The 27,595-nt window shown below is 39.8% G+C and overlaps 1 protein-coding gene across 1 annotated transcript in view; it reads left to right on the forward strand.

Moving 5' to 3' along the window:
- Positions 1-4,414: 4,414 nt before the first annotated feature.
- adgrb2 (adhesion G protein-coupled receptor B2) overlaps positions 4,415-27,595 on the forward strand; it is a 468,300-nt gene continuing 445,119 nt past the window's right edge. The window contains exon 1 of the mRNA XM_054763627.1: positions 4,415-4,487. The gene's annotated coding sequence lies outside the window, so the exon portion shown is untranslated. The remainder of the gene's footprint in view (positions 4,488-27,595) is intronic.

Raw genomic sequence — 27,595 nt, forward strand, 5'->3', positions numbered from 1 at the left:
AAATGACAGTTAAGGATGTCACTTAAGATCACTTGACGTTTCCTACAGGAGACATTGTTTGGAATGAGAACTCGCAAGTCAACCCGGCGTCACGGCGCATCTTGCGTTCAACCTTGCAGGTTAAAAAGTCCCTTTCCTTCAGTATCTGTGGCTCTCGGTCTGTATATATAGTCCACTCATTCCCGAGGGTTCATGCAAATAACCACTCTGTTTGCCAGAAATGGCATTTTAACATTGAAAATTATTCCATAATTTCCAGCTAATGCGTGACTAATAGCTTTCTCGCGCTCCACGTCTTCCAGCCTAACTTGTCCACCGCTAGTCGCCTTGTAGCTCACGATAACTTGCGTTTGCTGCTTCTTTGCTGTAGTTTATTAGGGGATGTGGTGGTGGAAGTATTGAGGAAAAAGAGGGATAAAAAGCCGCACATTCGCCAAAGGAAGTTTTAATTGGGGCCCAGGGGACGTGCGCCACCCCCCACCCCCCGCATGTTTTATTTTTGCAAATTCTCTCTGCTCTTTATGGAAGAGACGAGCTGCGATCCAGCGGCCATAGGGAAATGGGATGCAGTTACGCAGACAAAGATGGACAAAAAGGATGCTGCGGTGCACATTCATAAGACTGCCAGCTTGTATTTTGGAAAAAAAAAAACCCAAAACAGCAGTGCTTTTTCACCCGCTCCAAATGTCCTTTGAATGCAGTGTTCTGCTGTCACTCAAGATTTCATCATGCACTTTGAAATGTCACGAAAGACTCAGACGGCGCTAAATGCGAATGAATGTACTCTGCATGTAAATAGCAGTTAAAAGACATTGGCATGAATAAATCATTGCAAGAGAAGCTCCCGCTTAGGGAGTCGTTTTTAAAAACACATTTCATCTGCAGTTGCACCCCCCCCCCTTCATTATTTCCTTTTTTACTTTTCATACCAGCCTTGGCCCGTATTGAGTTTCTGTCCGTAATCCGCCAGCAACGCTGGCGCCAAACTCTAAAGAGATGACGATCAAAAATGGACTGAGGAGGAGCGGTGACGGACAACAATGGCGACGGGAGTGACCTCTCGACAGCCTGACATCACAGAGCGTAATTGCCTGTCATGTGCCGTACTGTTTCACGCGCCACACATAAAAGTGCCCTGTGTTATTCATTTCAAGTTAAGCCAGGGTAGCCAAGGTCGCCTAACTCTCCTCCTGGAGGATAATTGAGCAGCCCACCTCCGCCGCCGGACTCCCGCAGGAGAGGAAGTGACAGCGAGGATGACTGCTGGATGAAAAGTATTTGAATTAGAATGCCGCTAAGAGTGCGAGCTGTGGTGTTTACACGGTTCTGCAAGGGCTTGGGTTGACTCTTGCTTGTACTCATCATCCTCCCGTTCAATTGATCAATACTCACAGGACGGACACTAAACAAATGTGGGTAATAGCTTTGGCGATAGATGGAAATATGGGCTAATCGGCTGCAGGGTCAAACTCTCACCATCATAAAACCTTGATTAACTCCACCGTCACTTCTTTTATTAACCTTGTTAACAGTCATACAAGTGTAAAAAGAAGTTAACCACAGTTAAATTGTGTCGTCACCCTCAACTTTGATGCCTTGTGTGTGTGTGCGTGTGTGTGTGAGGCCAGTCTCTTCACATAATACCTGAACACAGCTCATTGTCTGGTGTGCACTTTATTCTTCTTCTATTGTCAACTTCAGCCATATTGCACTGAGCAGCCAGGACAGGGACCTTCTATTTCTGGCTCTTTGCTTGCTATCAGATTTTTGTCATCACTGGTACCCTTCGTAGAAGCTAAACAAAAAGCAAAACGTGTGTTTCGGGGTCCTTGCATGTTTAGACCTAATTTTCCAAACAATTCCAACAATAGTAATTATGAGTTTATTCCCATAATATTTTGACTTTCTTCTCATAGTATAACTTCCACAACCCAGTTTTTCAAAATATACAGCTGTATTTGTTGTTTTATTTGTTTATCATATTTTTATGAGTTTTGTTAAATTACTTTTAAAAATATTTATATTAATTATGTAATAATTCTTTAATATTTCAACTTTATGCTTTAACCTTTTCTCGTTAGATTACAACTTGTTTTCTCTTAATGCTTTGACGTTATTCTTGTGAATTTACTGCTCATTGTTCCATTTTTGCTGTAGTTTAACAAGTTTTCTTGTTAAATTATATTTACAATTTAAAAAAAAACAGCCGTAGGCCACAAATGGCCCCCATTCCGAACTTTAGACACCCCTAGGGCCTAACAGATTAGTCCATTAATCCAAACAACAAGATTCAGATTAATCCACTAAGAAAATAATCATTAGTTGCAGCCCTAAAGTCATTTTTTTCACCATAGTGTCGCATTTTCCATGTTTTTCCCAAGTCTTGCTTTGTAAAATCACAGTCCAAATAAAACAGGAACGTCTACACATGAATTTCAATTGAATCGTGTTTATTAATATCAGCAACCAAAAGACGGTTTCAGGGAATACCGTACATAAAGAGGGGCTAAACAGGGCCTGTTTTGTGTCTATTCTATGACATAATACATGTATCCCAGTTGTTTTTTGCTCTGTTTTGATCCTTTTTCAAATGCCATGAGAACATTTTAGAGCTTTAGTGTCTTTCAACAAGACTTCAGTAAACAAAATGTCAACGGAAGCCACTTTTCCCTGCAATCCTCGGAAAAACGCAGACAAAAATCCATCTTTTATGCGTGGAAATACACGAATTCATGTGCCATAATACTGAAATCTTTAATATGCTAATGATTTTGTAATAAGAATAAATTACAGAAACCCATTTTCAAGTGAGGGTCTTTTCGAACGGCAGATTGCAGAGGTGAGTTTATAAAAGATTCATGGTGCAGCAGAGCCTGGGTCAGCTGGGGTTTCTTCCAGCCTCCCTATATCACCGCGAGCGGCTCCATGCAGAGGCGGGGAATTGTGTAGTCGAGTGTGCATCTGATTTGGTCCGCTTCAGACCACTTTTATTTGGGACAGCTTTGCTGTGGGGAAAAGGAGGATTTTCAGTCAGTAGCTACAGTTGTGCTCGTGTGCATGGTGACGACCATAGTCTCTCGTAATCTGTTTATTCGAAAACTTTTTAATGCTACTTGTAAAAAAAAACCCCCAAAAAACGAAAAAACCCAAGTGTGCATAATACAGATATAACAAATGGGGGTGTCACGAGACACCCAAGTCACAAAATGAGATGAGATTTTAACAGTAATTTTAGGCAACGTATGAAAACATGACATGCATGTACATTTACAGACAAATCTTTGTGGTTTTATTAGTGATTAGTATCAGCATCTGCGGTTGGCTGGCGACCAATCCAGGCTGTACCTTGCCTCTCACCCAAAGTCCGCTGGGATAGGCTCCAGCATACCCCCGCGACCCGAGCGAGGACAAGCGGCATCGAAAATGGATGGATGGATAGTACCAACATTTTAGCTTTTTCTTCTTACATTGAGCCCTTTTGCTCAATTTCTCCACTTCTGCTCGGTTTGTGTTGATTTTATTTCTGCAATGAGCCACGTTCCACAAATGGCCCCCTTGCCACATTTTGGACACCCGTGCGTGTTTTGCCAGGAAGGCGAGGTGCTGCCAGGCGACGGAGGATTGTGTCCAAACTCTACTTTCCTGCCTCTGTTGGTCAAGGGCTGGATTGCATTGTGGAGGGATTTTTGCAGCTTTCGGACGTGCATTGCACGGCGTTACGGAGATGGAGCTCACTCCTGCGGATTCTTTACCTTTGTTGATGGCTTGTACGCAATTACCGAATAAATGCATGACGCAAGAAACATTTTAATGTCGCAACACTCCTAAAACTCATCACACTGTCATAAATTCCACTCTATTTAATCCACAAATCTGTTCACACACACATTTTTGTAGGATTAGTAGAAAAATATAACCGCAACTTGCTACCATTTAAAAAAAAAATCCATTAATTCCATTTATTTTCAAATTGTTCTAGCTTTTTAAAAAAGAAGGGATGTTTGGACAGATGGTTCCAGGCTGATATTGTTGCCAATAAGCGAAATTTTTATGTTGAAGTCTTCTTAATGCGATACCATTTTATGATTATTATTACTCAGCCTCTGAGGACATCTATGAGACGTGTAATAGAGATGGAACAGCGTCATCACCTCGTGGTGTGTTTGTAGTTATTGCTGGTTTCTTTAAGTACATGAGTCGCACGCCAGCGTGTTCTAAAAATAGCTCCACTTACCTGTGAAGCTGCATCTATTTTTTTTTTGGTTGCTATTCTTGTGTAAATCACACTTACATGTAAACTGGAAATGACAATATATATAAAAAAATACAATATAATATTCTCTTCTTTTCCTGTGATTACACGTAACTCCCAATTACGACGCTAGATGGGCACCTGAATGCAACAGGGCAGTCACGCACCTTGGAGAGTTGTTCTGGTAACACGGACCTTGTGTTTGATGTTCAACTAACAATGTCCGTCTATAAACGTGAGTAACCTGGTTATTTCTCATTGGGTCAATGCCAGACGCTGTTTGCACCGTGTTGTGTGCCTGAAGCGTCCAGCCGCTGAGCTGGTCCCTAACTGCTAAGCAAAGTTAGCCACTGCTAAGCAAAGTTAGCCTCGTTATTTTTTTTCATTCAACTTTATTAATGCCTTACAATTTACAACAACATAGGGTCAAGACATGGGCATTAACAAATAACAGTTGGATAAAAACAACACACAATAAGTCATATAAAGCTAGAAATTAAAGAAATAAAAATGTAACAGAAAAGTGATACATAAATAAATTTAAAAAAAGGGGAAAAAAGGAGATAATAATAGTAGTAGTTAAAGTAAGATACACCAGGGGACATGAGCAACGAAAATTAAACTGAATTAAGGATATTGAAGTGGGAGCACAGATCTATAGTCTTCATAGCTTTCTTTTTATTAGCAGAGGATATCGATTTGAGGTACAGCTTCAGTTCTTTCATGAAAACATAAAAAAGGGGTTTCACTTTGGCAAATTTACATTTGTGGATGTAGAATTTTGCGGGAATTAAAATGAGATTAATTAAAAAAATATTCTTCGTCAGCTGAAACATCGTTCTTTACAAAGCCAAAAAGGACATTTTGCAGAAGGAGCTCAAAATCACAGCAGATATGATCTAAAATAAATCTACAAACATCTTGCCATAGTTTACGGGTATATTCAAAGTTAGCCTTGTTAGCATTGCCACTGATCCCGGAAATGTCTGTCAGCTTTGTTTTCTACCAAATATGCCACATGATATTGTTAGCATGTTAATGTGCTGAGTGTACTGCTGATAGCTGAGATTGTATGTTGCTGTCGGTGGCAAGGTGAGACCATTGCTCACATAGGGGTGGCAATGAGTGGATACCTGAATTGTCTAGCCGGTAGGCTGGGGTGGCAACTTCTGTAGAAATTTTGCACATGAATGTTGAAGAACTTCATTGAAATGCTGGAAAAATGTGTTGAAATGCAGAAATTTGGTGAAATTAGGGATGTCCCGATCAGCATTTTTGGCCCCCGATCCAATTTTTTAAAAACAGCTTTTATGTATTTAGCACAAAATACCTGCACTTTACAAAGTACGTGAATTCATATACATTGTATATTGTCACCACTTAGATTTGTACATTTACCACGTGTGACGTGTGCTGCTGACCTCTTGGCCAGGTCATCCTTGTGAAAGAGATCCTGATCTCAACGGGTTTTTATCTGGTTAAATAAAGGTTAATAATAATAATAATAATAATTTTAATCAGATCCTATTTTGAGTTCCGACCGATACTTTGACAGTGTTATTGTAGATGATTGAAATGGAAATGTTTTTAGCAAGCAACAAAAGTAAAGACAATAACACATTTTTATAGAGCTTATTTGACTACATTTAGAATGTAAAACAAAGCGGTTCACGGCAGCTGCCGTAAAGATTGGGTGGGTTCCTCCTTCGATTTCCGATCAACAATAAAAGGTAAAAATTGGCCCGATCGGGACATCATTAATTTTTAATGGGAAAAATGTTGTGGATAATGTGAGCTGAACTTTCGTGTACCACTTTTGTGCTGTCTTGTTACATTTTGTGGTGTAACTTGCTTTTCAACAAAAACCCAAGTGATACATATGTCCTCCCCCCCCCATGCTTGAAGGTGGCTACAGAGCGCTCCGTGTGTTCTGTATGAATATGCCAAAAGTTGCTAGTGGGTGTTCAGAGATAAGGGTGGGTGTGCGGCACCACTCTCCACCTTCAGCTCATAAAGCAGCATGTCTGACAGTGCCAATGAATATGTTACTGGGGCTTGGAGATGAAGAGGGACAGGCAGAATGTTCCATATCAAATCAGGTGGAAGCCATTTCCGCCTCTGCCACACATTTATCATCTCATGTCACCACACGCCAACTTTTTCTCTCCTGCTTCCCCGTACTGTCAAAACAACACCTTTGGCATCTATTTGGATTTCATATGTTACTCCGTTTTCATTCTCCCGAGAGAGGAAGTGAATTAGAGCAGAGGGGAGAAAAAAAAAAGAGTGATCTTGTGATGATTTATAATAAGGTGCCGCAGTTCATAATTTGTCCCTTTTGCAGGGATTCTATAATGATGATGTATTACATGTATGAGCCTCCATGTCTGATTTGACGCCCTGCAAGAAGCATATTGAATTTAGTTTTCAGGAGCTAGAAATAATGTTTACCCCTGGCTGGTGGAATGACGCTGGTTATTTTGAGGCAAAGACCTGGTGGCACGCATGGAGAAAATGTCACAGGCTATTTTCCAGGAGAATACCGTTTCGAGCATGTCTCACCGGCAGGCGAGCTCGGGGAGATGTTCAATTATTTTGATGAGAAGCAAACAGAATATTCCACTACATTATACACAATATAAGTGTATGTATCACGGTGTTTCCCAAAGAAGAGCTTGTGGAAAACATTGTAGGTTTATGGCAGCCTTAATGTTGGTCGAGTGCTGTCAGTTATGCTGAGAGTTGTGAACAACGCCCGAGGCGTTTGTGTTTTCTCCCCATGCGTAGGCCTGTCTGTTGCTAGCTCCCAGTCATTTTTCGCCATTATACTGCAGGTCAGTCTCAATGGACGCCACTCATGCTTTTCTATTAGCGCAGGCCTAGTAAGAGTTCATGCAGAAGTGCAGCACATAAAACTGTGATACAATGTTTAGTTAAAATTAGGACTGGCAAACGATTACAATTTTTAATCAGATTAGTCACGGTTTTCAGATCAATCATGATTAACTCATTCAATACCAAAGACGTATTTATGCGTTTTTTTTTTAAACCTGACCGCTCGCTCCCAAAGACGTATATATACATCTTTTAGGGTTTTTTTTTGTGCGAGAGGCGAAAAGAAGTGATGACGCAAGCGCACAATAAAAGAGGTAACTTTTCATGCAGTTTTATGCCGTTTCATAAAAGCTCGGCATGCATCTTTTGTTAACGCTGGACAGCACGGAGGAAGTGAGAGCGCGCGGGGGAGTGCAGCATGCAGAAGGTTACGCATTGTCGGGAGATTTTAACACATGCACTCGTGCACGTGCACAGTTGAGTTCCAAATGTGGAAATCGTAAATGAGTTCATTGTGTCACGTTTTTTGTGGCGTGTACTGTATGTTGTGGTGCTGTTGTTTTAGATATTTGAGCTGTCACAAAAGCAAAACTTCTCCGTCAAAGTGAAAGTTATGCTTGAAATGCATCTTTTCACAAAAAGCTATCCGTTTTCTGACATTGACAACTGACATTTTCCTGAAATGTACCAAAGTTCTACTGCTGGTTACTAAAGAACAGAAAAAGGTAGAAACAAACTTTTTTTTTTTCTGATGAAAGACGAGAGTCTAATCTTCCGTGCTTACATAGCCATACAACACAATAGTCTGTGTGCCTTGAAAAATCACTCAAAATTGTCTAAAATGGCTGGTCCTGAAGGGTTTGGATTTAGAAAAATGGCTGGGATTAAATGAGTTAATAGCAGAATATTCAAATCGGACTTCAACTGGGTTATCATGAGCAATAAGGAGTGGCGTTCAAAGACACCGTGTCATCTATTAAGTCTGATTGCGGGTGTTAGGTTTTGTCGAGTTGCACCTTGAGCACACAGCCCGGGTTTGTTCAGCCACATTGGCCCCATACCCCCTGCAGGTAGAGTCAGCGAGGGGTGTGCCCTGCGTCTCGCACCAAAGTCACCTGGGATAAGCTCTGGTTGACGCTGAACAAGATAAGCGATAGAAAATGCATGAATTCAATTAAAGTGCTTTTGTAACAAAGTTAGGAAAGAATTCCCACATGATCCCAGATGAGATGCACCGTCCAGAGGTGAAGTTAAGTCCCTCATTACAATGTCCTGCAAAATGTCATGTTGTGATTGAAGCATTTGGCCGCACACTTAAGAAAGCCCATGTTTTTCAATGAGACACTTCTAATCAAACGAGTCCTTTGATTATCTTGCCACAAAACAAACCAAAAAGCGATCAGACCATGTGTCTGCTCCACGCATTGGCTCGTTCCCTGCCCATCTCGCTGTCTTTTTCTCAATTTGTCTCTCAAGATGAGCCTCTCCTAATGTGTGTCCAAAAGCGCTGCTGTTTCTCTGCAGTGCCCTGCCCTCGCCATCTCTTCTCCTTCCGACCTCCTTCCAGACATCATTAATTCATGGGATGCAGCACGGCACACCCTCGCTCAGTGATACACTCGAGCAAGTAGCATAAGGGGAAGTTATCCAGGACGCTCAGTGTGTCCTTTTTAACCACCGTCAAGTAACAGATGGGTCTGAACATGACGATTATCATCAATATCATTTAAGGAGAGAGAGCAGTATTTTTACCAAAAAAAATACCTACAAACTGGATTAACCTACAAATGCATTAACTTTGCCTAAATATGTTATATATTGTTTGGTAATTATGTTCTACGTTGTTGGATTTTTGAAAGCGAACGGGAAATTGACGGCAAAAATGATTTATAGTTCATGGCGCACGCCATGACGAACCACCTCTCGCAGTTCAGCCTCCTTTCTGGAAGGAAATAGGTACTATTGCTCAGTTAAACAAACATGGCGATGTATGAGACAGAGGATGTTTACAGTGATTATAGCGAAGATTTGCACGACGTGTGAATAGTTTTTGAGGACGAAGAAACATTTGAAGATGAACTGGAGAACTTGCAGAACATGGACTTAAGCCTTAAGACATGGAGATGAAGATTGGTCACCTTCAAAACACAGAAGGGGTAAAGGGGGTTTTACAGTATAGCCTGTTTGATTGTACTGTATATGTGGCCGCATGGCAACGATGAATGTTTGCCGCCGCCCCCCCAAAGCAAACGTATTGCTGTCAAAAGATGTTATGTAACTTCTATAATGCTTTGCAACCTTGTCGCTATCGTGGAATATTGTTTAGAAGCCATTATGTAAAGAAGACATGACTCTGTTGTGCCAATTTTGACGTAGTGGCCGTTCTTTGTTGTCTTGTTTTTTGCCTGTGTACCGGCAGAATAGCATCCTTTTTCAAAATGCGTTTATACCACGCTTTCAAGCCAAATGCGTCTTGTAAAGGTGTTCCTTTGGAGCAGTCGACAGTGAAATAATCACTGCAAAGAACAGAACTCGCGGTGGACGTCCATCTGTCTCACGTTGTCTGCACTTGCTTTGTCCGTTGCTGTCTTAAACTTTCGTCTTTTGGAAAAAAACCCAACAAACTTGCAGTACCACTTAGATACTGTGAACATCCAGCAGCAACACAACATTTTGGCATGACTACTATTTTGTTGAAAAATATACTGAACCAAGCCGCGTTTGTTTACTCTGCTTTAGCTGACAGGTGTTACCCCGATTACGCCACGTCCGGAAATGAGGCTGAGCTGCGAGCCAGTTCGTCATGGCTCGTCAACACCTCGATTAGTCACGTTGAAGAATCGTTGAAGGCACAAAGCGCCGTCATTTAAGATGTGAACGCATTCAACATTCATCCTCTTCAACAATTTACATTTTGGAGTAAACAGTGCAGCACTCACAGACAGAACATTCGCAGACCTTGGATAAGCCTCCACAAACGGTTCCAAAATGTAGCAATTAGCAGTGCATGTCAAATGACAGCTTCAGCAGAAACAGCCCTAATTTGGCGCTAGTTTCTGATAAGTGCCCCATCAGCTTATCACGCGCACTCTCTGACAGAAAACTCCCAATTTTGGGTCAGGGATTTGTTGAAAGTTTAGCACTGCTAATGGGAGCATCCAGAAGGCTTGTGTGTGTATAGTGTTTGCTTGCTTTATGTCGTTGCATGGAGCACATTCTGGTCCTCGGAGGAGCCAGGCTTCTGCTTCTGCACTCATAAATGCCTGACTGTGGGTGAAGGCAGCTACGGCAGGCTTGTTTGTCTCGCTGCCATCATATTGAGCACGTCTTCAGGAACGTGTGCGCCGAAAGTGAGTGCCACGTCATTACTGTCAAGTTGGCACTACGCAAACATTCGTCTGTTGATTTGTGTGAGGGGATGCAGTGGTAGTGTTGGGATGTGGTGTAGTGTGTGTGGTTCTTTTAGTATTACCCTATTGATGACACAAATATAAGACGACCATGAATATAAGACAATGCTACTTGTTCAAGACCTGTTTTGGTAAAATAATAATAATAATAATAATACAGGGGCTAACTTGCTATCAGCTTTTGAGACACTTCCTTCGAGCAGGTCTCTATCGTGGCTGCATTTCTCCTGGTGTGTGCGAGTGACAGGAAGAAAAGCTCTGACTCGCTTGAGGAAGTTTGCATGTTATAAGTCTTTCCGAGGGAAAAAACACGATATGCGGCAAGCCTTAGTATTATGTAAAGGATTAGCGCTCCAGTAGTGGCATACAATCCCTTGGTACGTTTGATATATTTAATGTTTTTTTTGTTATTATTATTTTTATTTTTACACATGAAGACTTGGGATAAGCATATTTCAAATAAGCCAATGTGTGTGTGTGTGTGTTTTTTTTTTTAAAACTTCCATTCGTTCAATATTTTTGGATTATTTTATTGACTATTTGTTTTCTAAGTATTTGTATTGTTTCATGTTGTTGCTCATATGTTACATACACTTTGTCTTGAGTGCCTACGCTGTAGAAAGGTGCCTATAGATGGAAAGTATTTTATTATTGTTATAAATCTTATTTTACTCCTACCATCAGCTTTGTGAAACAGGTGAAAAAGCGTAAAAAAGCATACACTTCACTTCAATCTGTCAATATTGCTTTAATGAGAATTGCAATTTCCCTTCAATTTAAATGCCCTGCGAGAAAAATAATTGAATGTGAATTCCGAAAGAATTAATTTATATGCATGGGTTAAAAACAAGTTGACTGGGTCAGCATTGATTTAATTAATTGAAGGGGGAATTTGTTGTCTTACAGCAATTTGATTAACAAGTTAATAACGTCCACATAAGTAACTTCATTTCACTTTATTAAAGTAACTTAATTGTCAAGCAACAGCTCATACAGATGCAGAACACCCATGAAAAAAGCATCAGGTGCATTTTGATTGATAATTGAATAATGTGATATTGGTTTGCTACTTCTGTTCTGTTCATAAAGTAGGTTTGCAAATCATAATATAGAAACTCTTTGGAGACGACTGGATTCATGTGATATTTAAGTCGTAGCCTCACTTTTTGTGTCTCAATGTTATTTGAATATCACAATGTTGTTCAATTCCAAATGGATTCCTGGGGTTATTCACCATTCTGATGTTCAGTAGTCCCTCGTTTATCGCGGTTATGTGGTTCTACACCCGACGGTGATAAGTGAATTTCCACAAAGTATGATTCTTTGTTCATCAATGGAATATTTTTGTATAGTTAGAGCATAGAAAACCTGTTTACAACCTTCTAAAAAACATTATAAGAGCCCTCTAGACATGAACTAACACCCCTACAGTCCCACTCATATCACCAAGTATACTGTAGTAGACACAATAAGAGGAAAATAACCCATTGAAGACATAAATAATACTTGTGCTTGTGTGTGTTGCTGTAAATGTGCTGCGGTGCTATGGGAGGAAGTAACGTCGGGGGTTCAGAGTAATGTAATGGACAGTTACAGCTAAATAGCTCTCTGTTGCGCGTGTGCTACCTCATTGACGACATCACTTTTAGCTTTTTCATGAAGTGCTGGTATAACTTTCTGGCTAACGTGAGGACGTGTAGCGAGGTTCAACAACTTGAATCATATACAGTCATGGAAAAAATGATTAGACCGCCTTTTTTCTTCAGTTTATTGATCCATTTTAATGCCCGGTACCAGGAAAGGTACATTTGTTTGGACAAATATAATGATGATAACAAATATAGCCCATAAGAGTTGACTTGAAGAGCTGATATGACATTCTGATGTAACATTCACTGCCGGATGCCGCTTTAAGTGCGCTAACATGCTAGATGTCTTTGTATGTTTCATTGTTTCAGTGTGGTGGGAGACTTCATTTTTTTTTTTCTCGGGTTTTAAAGTCGGTGCAGCACACGTTATTGCGAGGGTGCATAAAAATACAAGTTCACCATGTAGGTCAACCCTTTCACACTCACAAGTGGCTCTGGTTTGAAGTGTTTCACCCCAGGGGGCCGCCCAAGCAACCCTGACTGTGTGCACATTTATTTACATGCCAATAATAAACGCATTGTGCCCTTTATACAAGACACCCTCTAAAGCAGAACATTCCAAGGAATAAAAGCAGATGTATATGAGACACTTTAATGTTGAGTGCTCTGTTTTTCTTAGGCTAAAAAAAAAAAAAAAAAAAAATTCCTGGTACGATGCAGACATCCTCCGTGTAAGGCAGCATGATTTTTAGTACCATCACTCTTTATTGATTTTCTTTGTAGTCCGAGTGGAGCATCTCTTCGTACAATATTGAGTCCATGTGTAAGTGCATCTCCTCTTTGGAGCGCTGAATTGCAAAGGTCTGAATCTCACACACACACACTCACACACACAACCACACATAAAAAGGTAGTGCGTATTTGTGTCTCAGGTGCGTGGCAGGAAATGAAAAATGAAAAAGAAACAAAGATGAAATGCGAGGAGCACTTGTCATCCCTGATCGGAAATGAATAATGCATTCTTGCAAATTTGCCGTGATATTCCTTGTGGGGGGTATGGAGGAGCGCTGCGCCGTGTTGGACAAGTGGAAGGATGCAGATCATCTGGAAGCATGATGTATTTTTATGCACAATGTTATTGACACATTGTAGGTCAGCTGTATTTGTGGAAAGCTTTTAAAAATGGGCTATAACGAGTAGACAACTCAAACATGCGTAGTATCTTTATGTCAGTATACAAGGTTGAGACACTTGTGAGCATCTGGTCCCTGGGGACTCCCGGTCGCCTCCCTGGGGAGGTGTTCAGGGCATGTCCAACCGGTAGGAGGCTGCGGGCTGCAAAAACAATAAATTAAGGTGATACATTATTCTGTACATGATTGAGAGAAATAAGAATTGATCCCAAAGCAAAACGTGACTGGTGGAGAAACCATTGTTGGCACACACACGTGCAATGAATTTCATGTATGCTGGAAAATACACAACATGACATGAAGAAGAACTATCCTGCACATTCCAGGGACTTTTAAAATGATATTGGATCTCGGCAGGGAACTATGTTATGCTTTTTTCAAAAAATAAAGATCAAATTGTGTACAGGGCAAATGTGCATTATTCTCCATTTGGCTAAAATGCTCGGATTCCGCAGCCTGCTTGAGGGTTGGCGTCAGCCCCCTAATCTAAAATGAAACATCATCATCATTGCATGAGTTAGCAAAACCTGCTGGTTGGATATCAGCATCAACATCATTTTCACTAAAAAACGGAGTTAAGTCCTAATCTCCTCTTGACAGCTGTGTGCGCCTTGCTACCCCTGAAGGCAGTGTTGGGCGCTCAAATCTGTTAACACACCGGCTGTGAAGTACAAGCAACAAGTCCTGTTTTCGCACAGTACCGGAAAGGTAGAGTACTGAAAACACCGTGCACGTTGTGGGCAATGTAAAATGACACAGTAAACACAGAATAGGAGTAGTGGTAGTGAAATAATGGTGCTCTCTCAGCCCTGCTGGTCTTTGATTATGTTTTCCAGTTTATCAGTGAGATCCTTTGGAAGATTTCCAGAACACCTTTCGTCCAGATGAGGACACTTTCATGTATTGTAACACACACACGGACACACACAGCCTCTTCATTGTCGGTCACACTAAAATCCACTGCAGCATTGATGATCTGTTTAAAGCAAAAGGACCACTAAGTGCAGTTTGCTCTCTGAAGTGGAGTTTTTGGATGGACCCTGCTGGCAATCTCTGTCCTAGATAATGCAGATTCCGCCTTGGCTTCTCTGTGCGGCCTTTCGTTTTTTATGGTAACGTGAACATAACAGATTAATACTTTTTACTTTTTTATTTTTCTCAAGTCAACTTCAGTCCAAATTAAAAATACCAAGCATTACATTTAAAAAAAATATATATACAGGATATATTTGAACCGTTTAGATACCCATTTGTTTAAAAGATGCCTCTTTTTTATTTTGAAAAATCCACTTAAAATGAATTATTTGCCATAAAATAAATGTTAAGATGTGTTTTTTTTTAAAGATTAAATAAACAAAGCTTAAATAAATATCGGATTAGTCAGAAAATCGACTTTGTTACAATTTTTTCAGTGTCTGATTTTTTTAACGTACTCCCCTGTCAGGTCCCTAGACCCAAAAACTGCCATAAAACATAACAGAGTTATATTTGTTCTACTTTTTTCCCCCCTCAAATCTTTCAGTGAGTCTTTGAGTCGTCCTCAAAAATACCAATTTATTATTTTTACCCATCTCAGTATGCATTTTAACCCATCCATCCATTTTCGATACCGCTTCTCCTCATTAGGGTCGCGGGGGTATGCTGGAGCTGGAGCCTATCCCAGCTGACTTCGGGCGACAGGCGGGGTACACCCTGGACTGGTCGCCAGCCAATCGCAGGTCACATGTAGACAAACAACCGTTCACACTCACATTCATACCTATGGACAATTTAGAGTCTCCAATTAACCTAACATGCATGTTTGTGGAATGTGGGAGGAAACCGGAGTACCCGGAGAAAACCCACACAGAAATACCCAACGGAGGTTCTAACCCGATCTCCTTACTGTGACTGTGTGGCCAACATGCTAACTACTAGACCACCGTGCGGCCCACCAAAAGAATACGAAATGGCAAATTAGCAGTAGCAAAATAAAAATAGACTAATGAAAACATTTCCTAACATGAAATTGAGAAAATGCAAAACTAGTTTCTATCCTCCTTATGCTCCTTCAGCAGCAGACTGTTACACCCACGGTGTAAGAAGGAGAGGTTCCGCAGGTGCTTCATACCGACCGCTGTAAGGCTCTACAACACCTGCACCACTTGAACCATGTTGTAGTCACTATGCATTCTTTACTTGCGTATCTTGCTTGCTGCTGTAACAAGTGAATTTCCCTGCTGTGGGATTAATAAAGTACAATACAATACAATACAATACAATACAATACAATACAATACAATACAATGCTCAGTAATGTTTTTTTTGTGTGATTGATTCTAAACGCAAAGGTCTCCAAGGGTATGCACATCTATTTTGGCATGATTGGTTCCCTGGGAAAGAAGAAATGCACTGTGCGTGGAGCCCGGACCAAAAGCTTTTCTCTTGTCTTTTGTCTTCAAAATGTGTCCTTCAAACATCTTAAAAATCAAAATCAGTAATCCATGATCACTAAATGCTTTGACAGCTCATCACGTTCTGTTCCGTGTTGTTCAAATTCTGCTTTGAGTCCGAATGGAAGGTTGTTTGTCTTGTCATGCGCGGATCCTTTCTGTTCTCTCAGTTGCTGCGTGTGTATGTGTGTACACATGCATACACTATATGCAGCAGAGCACTGGCAATGTCTACTACAGCTCTTAAAGTCTTATTTGACGCCTGGCGTCATTGCACCACCACTCTCATTGATGTTAGGCTATCCATATTAGTTTGGTTCTTGTTGCATAGGCACTTTTCTATGCACATCCACCTCAAGTTCTGTTTGTTATGTGCTGCCACTGTGCTTGTTGTCATGGCATGCAAGGAGTATGTATAAATACAGTAATCCCTCGCCACTTCGGGCTTCGAATTTCACGGCTTCACACCGTCATGGTTTTTCAGTAATGTATTAATAAATCATGATAGTTTTGTGGTTGAATACGGGCTATTTTTAATCACAAAATGTGCTTACTTGATCAAATTTTACATATTTTTTGCCGGACTTTTAATACATTTTTTGGCATAAAAATGTGAACTATACATATACTGTACATATATAAGGCATTCAGAAAATGCAGACTTTGTGATATGTAATATTCTACACTGGTCACTGTATGTCAGTAATGTTACGTTAATGAGACGGTAAAAACGAGGAACAACAATGCCAACGTGTGAGTCTGTATTATGTTTTATTTATGCCTTATATGGCTTATTTACTCTTATTATGTCTACTATATTAAGAAATGCGAGTGTAAAGGTGACTATGGGGTGTTATTTCATGTCTAGAGGGATCTAATCATGTTTAAAGCCGTATTTAGAAGTGCAAAAATATAAATAAGGAATCCTACCTCTCGGAAATTCACTGATCATAGCCGGCCAGGTCTGGAACCAATTAACCGTGATAAACGAGCTATTACTGTACATACATAGTCTTCTTTTTTTTTGCCCTTAATATATCCCATTGACCTTAGAAAAAGTTTAACTATTTATGCATGCAAATCAACAGGTGCCAAATGACTTTTCCCCAAGCGAGTCAGAGCTTTTCTTCCTGTCACTCACAGACACTGGTGACCTGGAGAGATAAAAATACGCAAAGCCATCTTGCTCTCGTGTTTGGACGCAGCCGTGCCTTTTCGGTGTTAGTTTGGGTCAGCTCTGTTGGATCTTTCCAGGTTTTGTCCTTTCTTTTCTGCCTCTGATCCATTTTTTATTCATATTTATTATTATTTTAGTTGAAACGTGTCACCTTCCCACCAACGGTTGTTATCCATTCTGTGACATTTGTACAGTAATGGGTATCAACCCCGCGGTAGATGCATAATGTTAATGTCCATTTAAAATGAAGACTTATTTATTTGTCCCAGTGGAAAAGCGTGTTCATAATATTGTTGTGCATATTGTGTTGTATTGAGCAGAGTCATACCAAGTGTAAAGTTCAATTCATTCCAATTGGGTCTTATTAAATCTATCGTAGGAGGAAAAAAAAACTATAAATGTGTCCAGAAATAACTGGAGCTCGGCACCATTGGAGATAAAAGGTGTCAAAGGAAAGGCCGGCCTTATTAATGCCACTTCTCTACAATCGTCTTGCTGCCTCTATTAGCCTGCAGCTCATTGATTTCATTTCATCCCTGATGCATGGAATGTATCCCGTGGTTACATGTGAGTTTGACCTTGAAATATGTAACCAATTTTGCAGATAGGTCATGCTGGGAAGCTTTGTCCCTTTTTTTTTGTGTGGTTTTTTTGCTTGCAACTGCGAGGCATGACAGGATGATGGCCATATGCAACAAAATGAGTCAGAAATACATGCCATTTTCTGTAATGGCATAGTTCAAAATTGAGAACTTTTTCTTTTTTTTTTTTTTTTTTTTAGAATCCCACAGCATAAAAGTAGCAAATGGAACATACTGCAAATTGTAATGCAAGACCTTCTGAGAAACGCGCTGTTAGTCAAGAATGCTTGGCTTTTAAAGGTCTGTTATTTCAGTTTTTGTGTCTGAGATACAAACTACCGAACAAGATACTAAAAAAAAAAAAAAAAAAATCACATTATAGTAGATATAGAAACATTTCAGTTTTTTCAAGACAAATTGATGCAGAATTGTATTGATAGGTCACCGGCGTGTGTCAATGACAGGAAGAAAAGCTCAGCGTTGTTTGGCACCATTTGCTGGTTTGCATGCAAACGTGTAAATCCTGAATATCTAAGATAACCCATTTCCTAATGGTGCAGTATTTATGAACATTTTTATGAACGTTTTATGAACATATGTGGGTTTTGTTGCTATTTTATTTTACAGTTTGATTTGTTTTTACGCCCGCATGTCATAGGTTCCCCAACCCACATTAAGGCACCGATGCTCTTGTCCTCACTCATTTTTAGAATCGCATCAAATAGAGCCTGTGCTCCCAGGAGTGCGTAAATTGTCATAGGGAGCATGTGAATAAAAATTGAAAACAGCGTCACTACCGTGTAGGCCAGAGGTTTGGACACACCTTCTCATTCAATGCCTTTTCTTTATTTTAGATTCCTCAAAGTAGCTTTTTTTGATAGCGCTGCAAACCCTTGGTGTTTTCTCAATGAGCTTCATGAGGTAGTGTAGGATAATATTGTTTTTTTTTTTTACTTGTTAGCTAATTTGTTAACTGAATGGATGAACCTTTATTTAAGTAGGTTGTATAAACACATAAAGAAAGTGTATTCACATAATCAGCAGTCAGAAATGGTCACAGAATGGGGCAACTGGGCCAAAGGTAGGCTGTACAATGCTGGGAGTGCATGTGCTATCTTGTGCAGGAAAATGCGCTGATGAGAGTTCTACCACGACGGCTAAAACGCAATTCTCAGCTGTTGTCGTCACACACACATCACCGAAGAATGCGAAGGATAAGATATCTTGACGCCAGATCACACGTCAGCAGTGTGGGAAAACAACTATCAAAACAAGGGAGCCCATCGCTCGAGGCGGACACTCTCTTCTTCTGGTCAGGAGGCCGCAGGAGGACATTAGGAGAGACAGTTAAGATGGATATCTGAAGAATGTGAAATTATTCTGTCGGACTTATTTTCAACACATTTTGTAAAATTTTGTCAATTGGAGTGTGAGTCTTATTCCATCTCATAATTGGCGATCAACAAACATGTAAGGGGAGGTGAAATTTATTTAACAGGGTGGTCCTTGAGACCTCTAGTAGGTTGCGGAGAATCTCATCTCCAGCAGTCACCTGAAATGCTTTTCACTTCACAGGTGTGCCTTGTCAGGGTTACTGAGTGGAATTTCTTAGTGTCTGTGAACCTAACACAGAGCGACGCAGTGCGCTTGAACATCCGGAAGGTGTTCATTGTTGTGTGTGCGTTAATGTAAATAAATAACCATGTTTGTATATTATAATTCTTAAATAATAAAATAAAATTGATAATTTACGTATAAAATAAATATAAAAATATAATACATATAATAATAATTTCAAAAAGTAATTGTAAACACTGATTTGTTTTTTAAGTGTGCAGGAGTATGGCTTCAGGTGGCTGTGAAAACTTTGGGAACTAGTGGAACAGAGCTTTTCATTTTTGTTGGTATGGGCTCTTTTTCCACATACACTCAACAACAATATACTGTAAGTGCAACATTTTTGTTTTCGCTCCCATTTTTTTATGAACTAAACTCAAAGATTACATTTTTTTTCCTATGTACACAAAAGGCCTCTCTCTCTCAGATATTGTTGGCAGTCTGTCTGAATGGATGTCACTGAGCTTTAATTCATCCACCTTACAGTTGTGGCATCGCAAGACGCTGATTAGACAGCAAGATTATTGCACAGGTGTTGGCAGATTGGCCACAATAAAAGGCCACTCCAAAATGGACATTCAACACAGGTGCAAGAGCATCATCGCATGTTGCAACATGATAATGCACGGCCCCATGCTGATCTGTGCACAATTCCTGGAAGCTGCACCCTCCCTTAGAGTGGCCTTTTATTGTGGGCAACCAAAGCACTCCTGTGCAATAATCTTGCTGGCTAATCAGTATCTAATCAGAGAGACAGACAGACAGACAGACAGACAGACCTTTTGTGGACATAGAGTTCAGCTCATGAAAAATGGCGTTTATATTTTTGTTGAGTATTACGATTTGTGGCTCCATTGTGAGAACCATATACTATTTAACACTAACAACGATTCATTTCATGATCAAATCCATTCCAGTAGTTTTCATCCATATTATGGGAGCCATTTGGAATATTCAGACTTAACATTATTAAACTTATCACGTCTGACTGTACAGCCATTTAATGTGTTTAAAGAGTCCAATAGCACAGCTGAGCTGCCAGGACTTTAAAATGATAAAATGTCTCGATGATGTGAAGCAGGATTATTTTAGGCAGTAGAAGTTTGGTCGGACCCACGTTGAGAGCTTTGTGGTGAATGATGCCCGGCTAAAGGTTAAGGGCTATGCAGAGAGTCATCACACACTCCGAAGCAGGTTAACCTTTGCTTCTCCCCCATTGATTCAGCCTCCCCCAAAGGTTCCGTATTGACTCGGCCTGTGCACCTCCTGAAATCAGTGAATTTTCTGTAAACAGGGCTGGGATGAGCCAACCATACATGGAGAGAACCCAATTTTGGATCATGGCAAGATCTGCCCAGTAATTGTTTTCACTTCCAGGACTTTTCCTGCATAGACCTTATTTAGAATGGTATGTGAAACAAGGGAATACAAGGTTTTAGGAAGCTTAAGTCAGGGAGAAGATGGCAGATTTACCCTGGACGCACCCTTGAGATTTATGGAGTACAGTCGTCCCTCGTTTATAGCGGTTAATTGGTTCCAGACCTGACTGCGTGAAATGAATTTCCATAATATAGGACTCAATGTTAATGAATGGAATATTTTTGTAATTGGAGCATAGAAATCCCGTTTATGACTTTTTAAATACGGTTATTAGAGCTCTGTAGACATGAAATAACACCCAATATAGTCACCTTTACACTTCTATTATTCAATGTTTACAACACATTGCAACTCGTATGCGGCAGGGACTCAAGACGGCCGCTGGCAAACAAGCTTGCGAGCTACCCATTTAGCCTCGAAGTCATTTCTTATTTGGCTTAAGAAGCTTAAGCTAAAAGAAGAAGCCCAAAACTTACCACTTCCACACAGAATGGGAGGGTTTTTTTTTCATGTCGGACATGCCATGGCTGACTTCATGCAGTGTTAAGGTAATGTAATGTAAAGTAATACCTCAATGTTTTGTGTCACTACTGCCGCCTACTGACCAGAATACTACATAGCACTTGTATTTCAATATATTTTGACTACTGACCACGAAACAGTTTAATTAATTAATTAATAATTAATGAATTTATGAAAAACAGTGATATAGCGTAGGAGAGATAATCGAACCTTGACATTGCGAGGGATTTAAAAGCTCCTAAATGGGCAGGATCGGCCCATTTTAAATGCAGATGTTAAGAATTGTTTATCATAACAATGCTGCTGATGAGGATGCTATGGTATTGTTTTGCAAATATGCGATGAGCACTGTGCAAAGACCTGCTTGAGGGAAAATGCATTTGACAAAATTCATCTTTTTCAGGTTTTCAATATAAGTAAGGCAACTGGTAGAAGGCAATAATAATAAAAAAAATAAAGATATGTAACTTTTTAGACACCAATTACAATGTAAGAAGGACACTTTTACTGGGAAAAATGCTTATAACAGGTCTAATCTGATATGCAGGTCGATATGGTATTAATAATAAAATAATATCATAAAAATAACAATATTAGTAGTAGTAGCAGTAGTAGTAATGATATAGGCACTTTTCTGGGCACGCAAAGACACTGTACAGAGCATGAAAAATAATAAACACAACAAAACCCAAATATAATTATTATATTATATTCAAATATTTTCAGAGCACAAATAAATATTAAAAATACAAAAAATAAAATTTTTCAAGTTTGAATTTGAATATAAGAAATATTTTTATTGACTTTTTTTGTCTTTTAACGCGCATACTTGTCTAGTCTACTGGTGTGAAGCATTTGACAATATCCTTGAACGCCCGTACATTATTTTTCTATCCACTAGCAGCAAAACTGATGATTGTGAACAACTTTTTAAGCAAAGATGACTGACATTAAAGTCAAATTGGAGCATGTTCCTCTTCAGAGCTCCACCGATTACAATTTTCCACTTGGCTTTCATACGTTAAGAGAGCGGTTGTTTGTGCACAAATACCTCAACTACTTCCATTCTTCTCGCTTCTGCTGTTTTTGGCAAATGTATTCGCTATTGGTTCTACTTAATAGAGAGCTGGGAGGACATTTTGAGATGTCTGTTATCCGATTTCACAGGCAGCCCAAAAACAGCCCACGGAATCAAATCTGCTCCTCCCACTCGCTCCAGTCTTTTCTTGTCCACTTTGAGATCCAGTGCCACTCAAGGGAGGGTCTAATCCCGGGATGGGTCACCCGGGGTCCCCTCTCTGGTGCCAGGTTCGTGCGTCTGGGTGGCTCCATGCCGCGGACCCCTCAGAGTGGATGCTGTGGGGGCACATTGTGAAGGAGGCAGCAAGCACTGGGAGCTCCTTTGCAGCTTGTTTGCGTCTTTATTGCTCTAGTCTCCGTTTTGCTTTTTAGCTGTGAATTAATTCACCCAATATTTCCTTTTCCACAGAAAAAGTGTTTGCGTAATCATTTTAGTAGGAAGAATTTATCGGAAATGAAATGTTTATGCACCAGAATTTGATCATTACTCACAGCTACAAATGGGCTTGCTTCTTTCTCTCATAAAGTACAGAACCAATGAAAGAAAGACAGACAGAGGGAAGAATGTTATTTACCTGTAGTCTAAAAGACAAGTGGCAGAATATGAGAGAACACAAAGAAGGTCTCACCCTGGCTGTGATTTTTTTGTTTTTCAGTGACAAATGCAAGCAGATGCAAGGACGCACGCAGACGCCTTTCATTGAAGACTTATTTTATTTTATTTATTTTTTTTTTACCAAAGCCTTTTAGGTTTGTTTACATTTGGCTTTTTCAGGGACGTTTCATCTCACATGTTTAGTCACCTTCCACTCTAAAGTGTTCATCAGGGAATTTTCACAGACAAGATTGTATTGATGCTTATGAATGTGTTCCCACAAACACACACACACACACACACACACAAACACACACGTTTGCACATATGAAAATCACTATCTCACTTCAGCATCTAAAAAGAAAGTCACTGTCTACACCAGGAGTGTCCACAGTGCAGGGCCATCTGCTTTTATTTTTTATTGGCCCGTGGCATGTTCTAAAAATATAATATAACAAGAAAACTAAAAAAAAAAAAAAAAAAAAACAGCAAGAAATGGAAAAATTTGTAGTAATTTTACAAGAATAAAGTCAAAATATTAAGAGGAAAAGTTGTAATCTAATGAGAGAAAGTCAGTCGTCATTTTAGCAGCGTAAATGGGAAATTTTAAAGAAAAAAGGCATTATTTTCGAGAAGTCGTAACATGAGAAACCAACAAAACAACGTGTAAAGTTGTAATTTTTGGCAAATTAGGTTGCAGAAAACGTTGTAATGGTACAAAAATAAATTCAAAGTATCATGGGAATAAAACTTATAATGATGAAAAGAAAATTCACAACAATAAAGTTGAAATAGTTGGAAATCCCAAAAAATAATTTCACATGAGTAAAGTCAAAATATTAAGAGAAAAAGTTGTAATCTGATGAGATAAAGTCATAATATGAGGAAAATCAGTCGTCATTTTAGTAGTGTAAATTTGAAATAAAAAGGCACTATTTTCTTAAAGTCGTAAAATGAGAAACCAACAAAACAATGTGTAAAGTTGGAATTTTTGGGAAAATTAGGTTGCAGAAAATGTTAGAATGTTACAAGAATAAAGGCAAAATATCATGGGAATAAAGTCATAATTATGAAAAGAAAATTCAGAATAGAATAAAAAGAAAAGAATAAAGTTGAAGTAGTTGGAAATTAAAAAAAAATCATTTTCATGAATGAAGTCAAAATATTAAGAGGAAAGAAGTTGCACTTTTATGAGACTAACGTGATAAAATAATGTCATTGCTGTAGCAAAGATTTGTCTCTGTTGAGACAACGCAAACGCAGCTCATTAGCATTTAACGCTAAAATGGTGTGGTCCCAGTAGAGCTGGCACGATTTAAGTAAATTCCACATTTTCCGCAATACACTATTGTGGGACCTCTGCAACTTCTTTGAAATGGTTGAAAAGTACTATAATATGATTTAATAAATACATTGCCACATGCAGTATGACACAAAGGATGTCCAATCGGGTTTGACCTTATTGATATGCATTTTTGTTCCAGTTTTAAAGACGCCAGTGCAAACTAGAAGTGAACCAGGACCGAATATGCAATAACTAACACACCATGTATCATTTTCGGCTTTGATCCGAACCACAGAACCAAATTAAGTGTGAACACAGCTTAAAGGCAATCGCATCTTTACAACAGCAGGCTGCACTGTGAGTTTTGTCTGTACTGAGCAGCTGTCGATGCCTAAAAACCCATACAGGTGCCTGAGCAGATGCGTGCATTCTTTTTAGGCTATGAGGAAGTATGCATTTCCCGTGTTACAATTAGACTGCAGCAGGTGGTCTGATGTGCATTCATGGTAATGTGGATTTAATACGGTGATAAAAGGAAACCACTCCTTAGGAAACGTTAAGCCGAGCGGGAAAGACTTGGCACTTGAGCGCCGTGGATGCCAGTGAATACATTACAGCAGTGATCAAAGAGCGCATCATATCTTCCTTTTGCTTTGGCATTATATTTATTTGTTGTTGTATTTATTTCTTTATTTATCTGCCAAGGCAGCACTTTGCGTTTGTGATACAATCAATAGAAAGCGCCATCACTGACTGTGCTACATGGACAGCATGAACGCACTGCTTCACTGATGTCAATAGATAAACTCCAGCGAGTACCTGAAAACAGAATCAGAGGAGGATGTTCTCGAAGAAAGCCAGGTTTTATTTTTAATGCATACATCTTATATTACGTTTTGTGTCATCATCAGAAGGGATATGCGGCCTGATTGGAATAAAACTCTGTGGGAGTCCACAAGTTGGGTCACTACTTGTAAATAATACAGTAAGAATAGGAGTGATTAAAAATCTTTTAAATTGGATACTTTGGTGTGAATTGAGCATGCAGAGAGTTGGTTTTCTTTATCTCAAAGATGCACTGGGGTCCGTTTGATCTTATGCGTTTTATCACTATATAATTGGCCATATGATAAATATGCATGCTGTTTAAAAAACCCCAATGTCCACAGGGAGATTTGTTTCTATAGTTGACTGGATAGTTTGCAGAGCTCCAGGCTTCATTTTTAGATGTGTAGCAAAGCCTGTTTTTTTTTATTTTTTATTTTATTTTACAAAGCTGCCAACTGGGCGGCCTCACCTAGCTAGGGGTGGGTCAGAGGTGGTATCATGTCCATGAGGAAGTTTCTCTTTTATTATGTCGTGAAAACCTTACTGTTATTTACTCTACTGTTCAAAAATACTGTTACACTCGTGAGCTGCTCTTTGCCTATGACGCAGTCTTAACCTCTCACATGGAAGACCGGCATCAGCAGCTTGTCAGTCGCCTTTCCCACACGTGCGTGCATGCGTGCTTAGCACACTTTGAGGCTTGGACCACCTATGCAAGGCACGGGAGGGAACTTAACAGTTAGAATCTAAGGTGTTTGCATCCTAGGAACAGGCTAGGATTTACAACATAGTGAGAGACACCTTCAGTGGCTTGCCCATGTACAGACAATGGACTCAGGCCACATTCCCAAGGACTTGCTGTATCAAGAGCTAGCAGACAGACTCAACATCCCCTCCTATGCAACAAAGATGTCTGTAAAAAGGACATGAAACTGTCAGGCATCAACATTGACACATAGGAAAGACGTGCAAGCGACCACTCAGACCGATGTCTCACTCTCGCGCAGAGTGTTAAAAAAGCTGAGGAGGACAGAAAGGAAATCCTGCTGGCTAGGAAGGCTAGGAGGAAGGAGAAGCAGCAGCAGCATCCTCAGCCTGCATTGAGCTTCACCTGCAGCAAGTGCAGAAGAGACTGCCGTGCGAGGGTGCAAATAGTCTGTTTGGAAGCTACACCATCATCTCACAAAGATGGAAGGATGCCTGCTGCTACTACTACTAATGCAAAACATATTTACATAATGCTTAATATTCAATTGAATTCAACTTGATTTGTAAGCACTTGGCAACAGAAGCAACGGACTACTCCCTCTTGAACAGAACCCAGACTCTGTTGGGTTGCGAGGCAGAGTACAGGGACTACTAGGGCAAGTAATAAACGTACTGTACACTGATGAACTGATGAAGTATATCCAAGTTTGATTTCTGAAGCATTTTCTCTTGAGAAGATGTCCTGTGGTAAAAATAGTTGCTGAAATGTGAGAGGTGTACTGATTTGTGTAATACTGTATATGTGTGTTTCTTCTTCATGGAAAGGTCAGTATTCTTATTATTCAGCACTTTCATTGGCTCATTACACATCATGAGACATTTGGTTTTGCATGATTAAGACGGCTTCGACCGCAGTACGCCCCAGTACTGCTGAATTAAACGTGAAGCCAAGTGATTTAATGAAAAATTGCCCAATACCAGAAGAGCGCTACATTTTCCTATTTTCTGTGGCTCATTTCATCTTAGGTTTTCCAATAGTTGACTAGCGAGAGACCTATTTGCCGCTCTTTGTCCCCTCACGAGTGTGCCTGATTCATGGCGCTTTTTAAAATGACTTGATTGCGTTCTTTTCAAGCAATCGACTGTTTACTCGCTTGGAAAAACGGTGGTCACTGTAAACTGTCGATCTGAAAACAAACTACATGAATGGCAGGAGAGAACATTCATTTGACACCTTTAAACAGCAAGCCCAGCATCCTTCATGACAGAATCTAAGGTGGCAGAGACTGTGAAGTCCGAAAGGAACATCGTGATAGAACCTTATGATAACACAAAGTAATACCCCAAAGGACTGAATCGACAATTCGCGAAGCCCTGCTCACTTAGTCTTTAATCCTTTTTTCTTTTTTTTTCTCCCCAACTGCGCTCCAGCTGGAAGGACGGGTGGATCAGGAACGCGCTCATCTGATCAGTCAGCGAAAACTTGAATCAGACTCTGCAGGGAGTTGTTCCACCTGAAGGTCTCGAGATCCTCCTATGCATCTGTGTATGTGTGTGAGAAATGGCTCGTCTCTGTATTCTTTCCCATTTCCCTTTGTCGAGGCATTTTGGTAAGCAAAACTAGTAAGCAAGTAGAACATTTAAGACTTCAATGTTTGTTGATTTAATATTAAAAGGGTATACAGTCGTCTCTCACCACTTTGTGGTTCGAATTTCACGGCTTCACTCTACCGCAGTTTTTCCACAAATATATTAATCAATAAATCATTCTGTATCGTGGTTGAATATGGCATATTCTCGGAAGTATTTGTAATATATGTGTATTTAAGCAAATTTTACAGATTTTTTGCGTAAATTAAACCTTTTCAAGCATAAATATGGCTAAATGAACTAAAAGACATTAAAAGGCACATTAAAATACATTAAAGGTACATTAAAATACATAAAGGCATTAAGAAGACGCATTCAAATTGTGATATGCAGTAGTCTACACTTGTCACAAGGTTTCAGTCGGTGAAACATGTAAGCGGCAAGCTTAATCGCCAAAACAACAGGCTTTTATTGCAGGTTTGAATGGCACAATAACAATAACAGGCACAATAACAACAACA

The sequence above is a fragment of the Dunckerocampus dactyliophorus genome, chromosome 20 (assembly GCF_027744805.1).
Source record: "Dunckerocampus dactyliophorus isolate RoL2022-P2 chromosome 20, RoL_Ddac_1.1, whole genome shotgun sequence".
NCBI lineage: Eukaryota > Metazoa > Chordata > Actinopteri > Syngnathiformes > Syngnathidae > Dunckerocampus > Dunckerocampus dactyliophorus.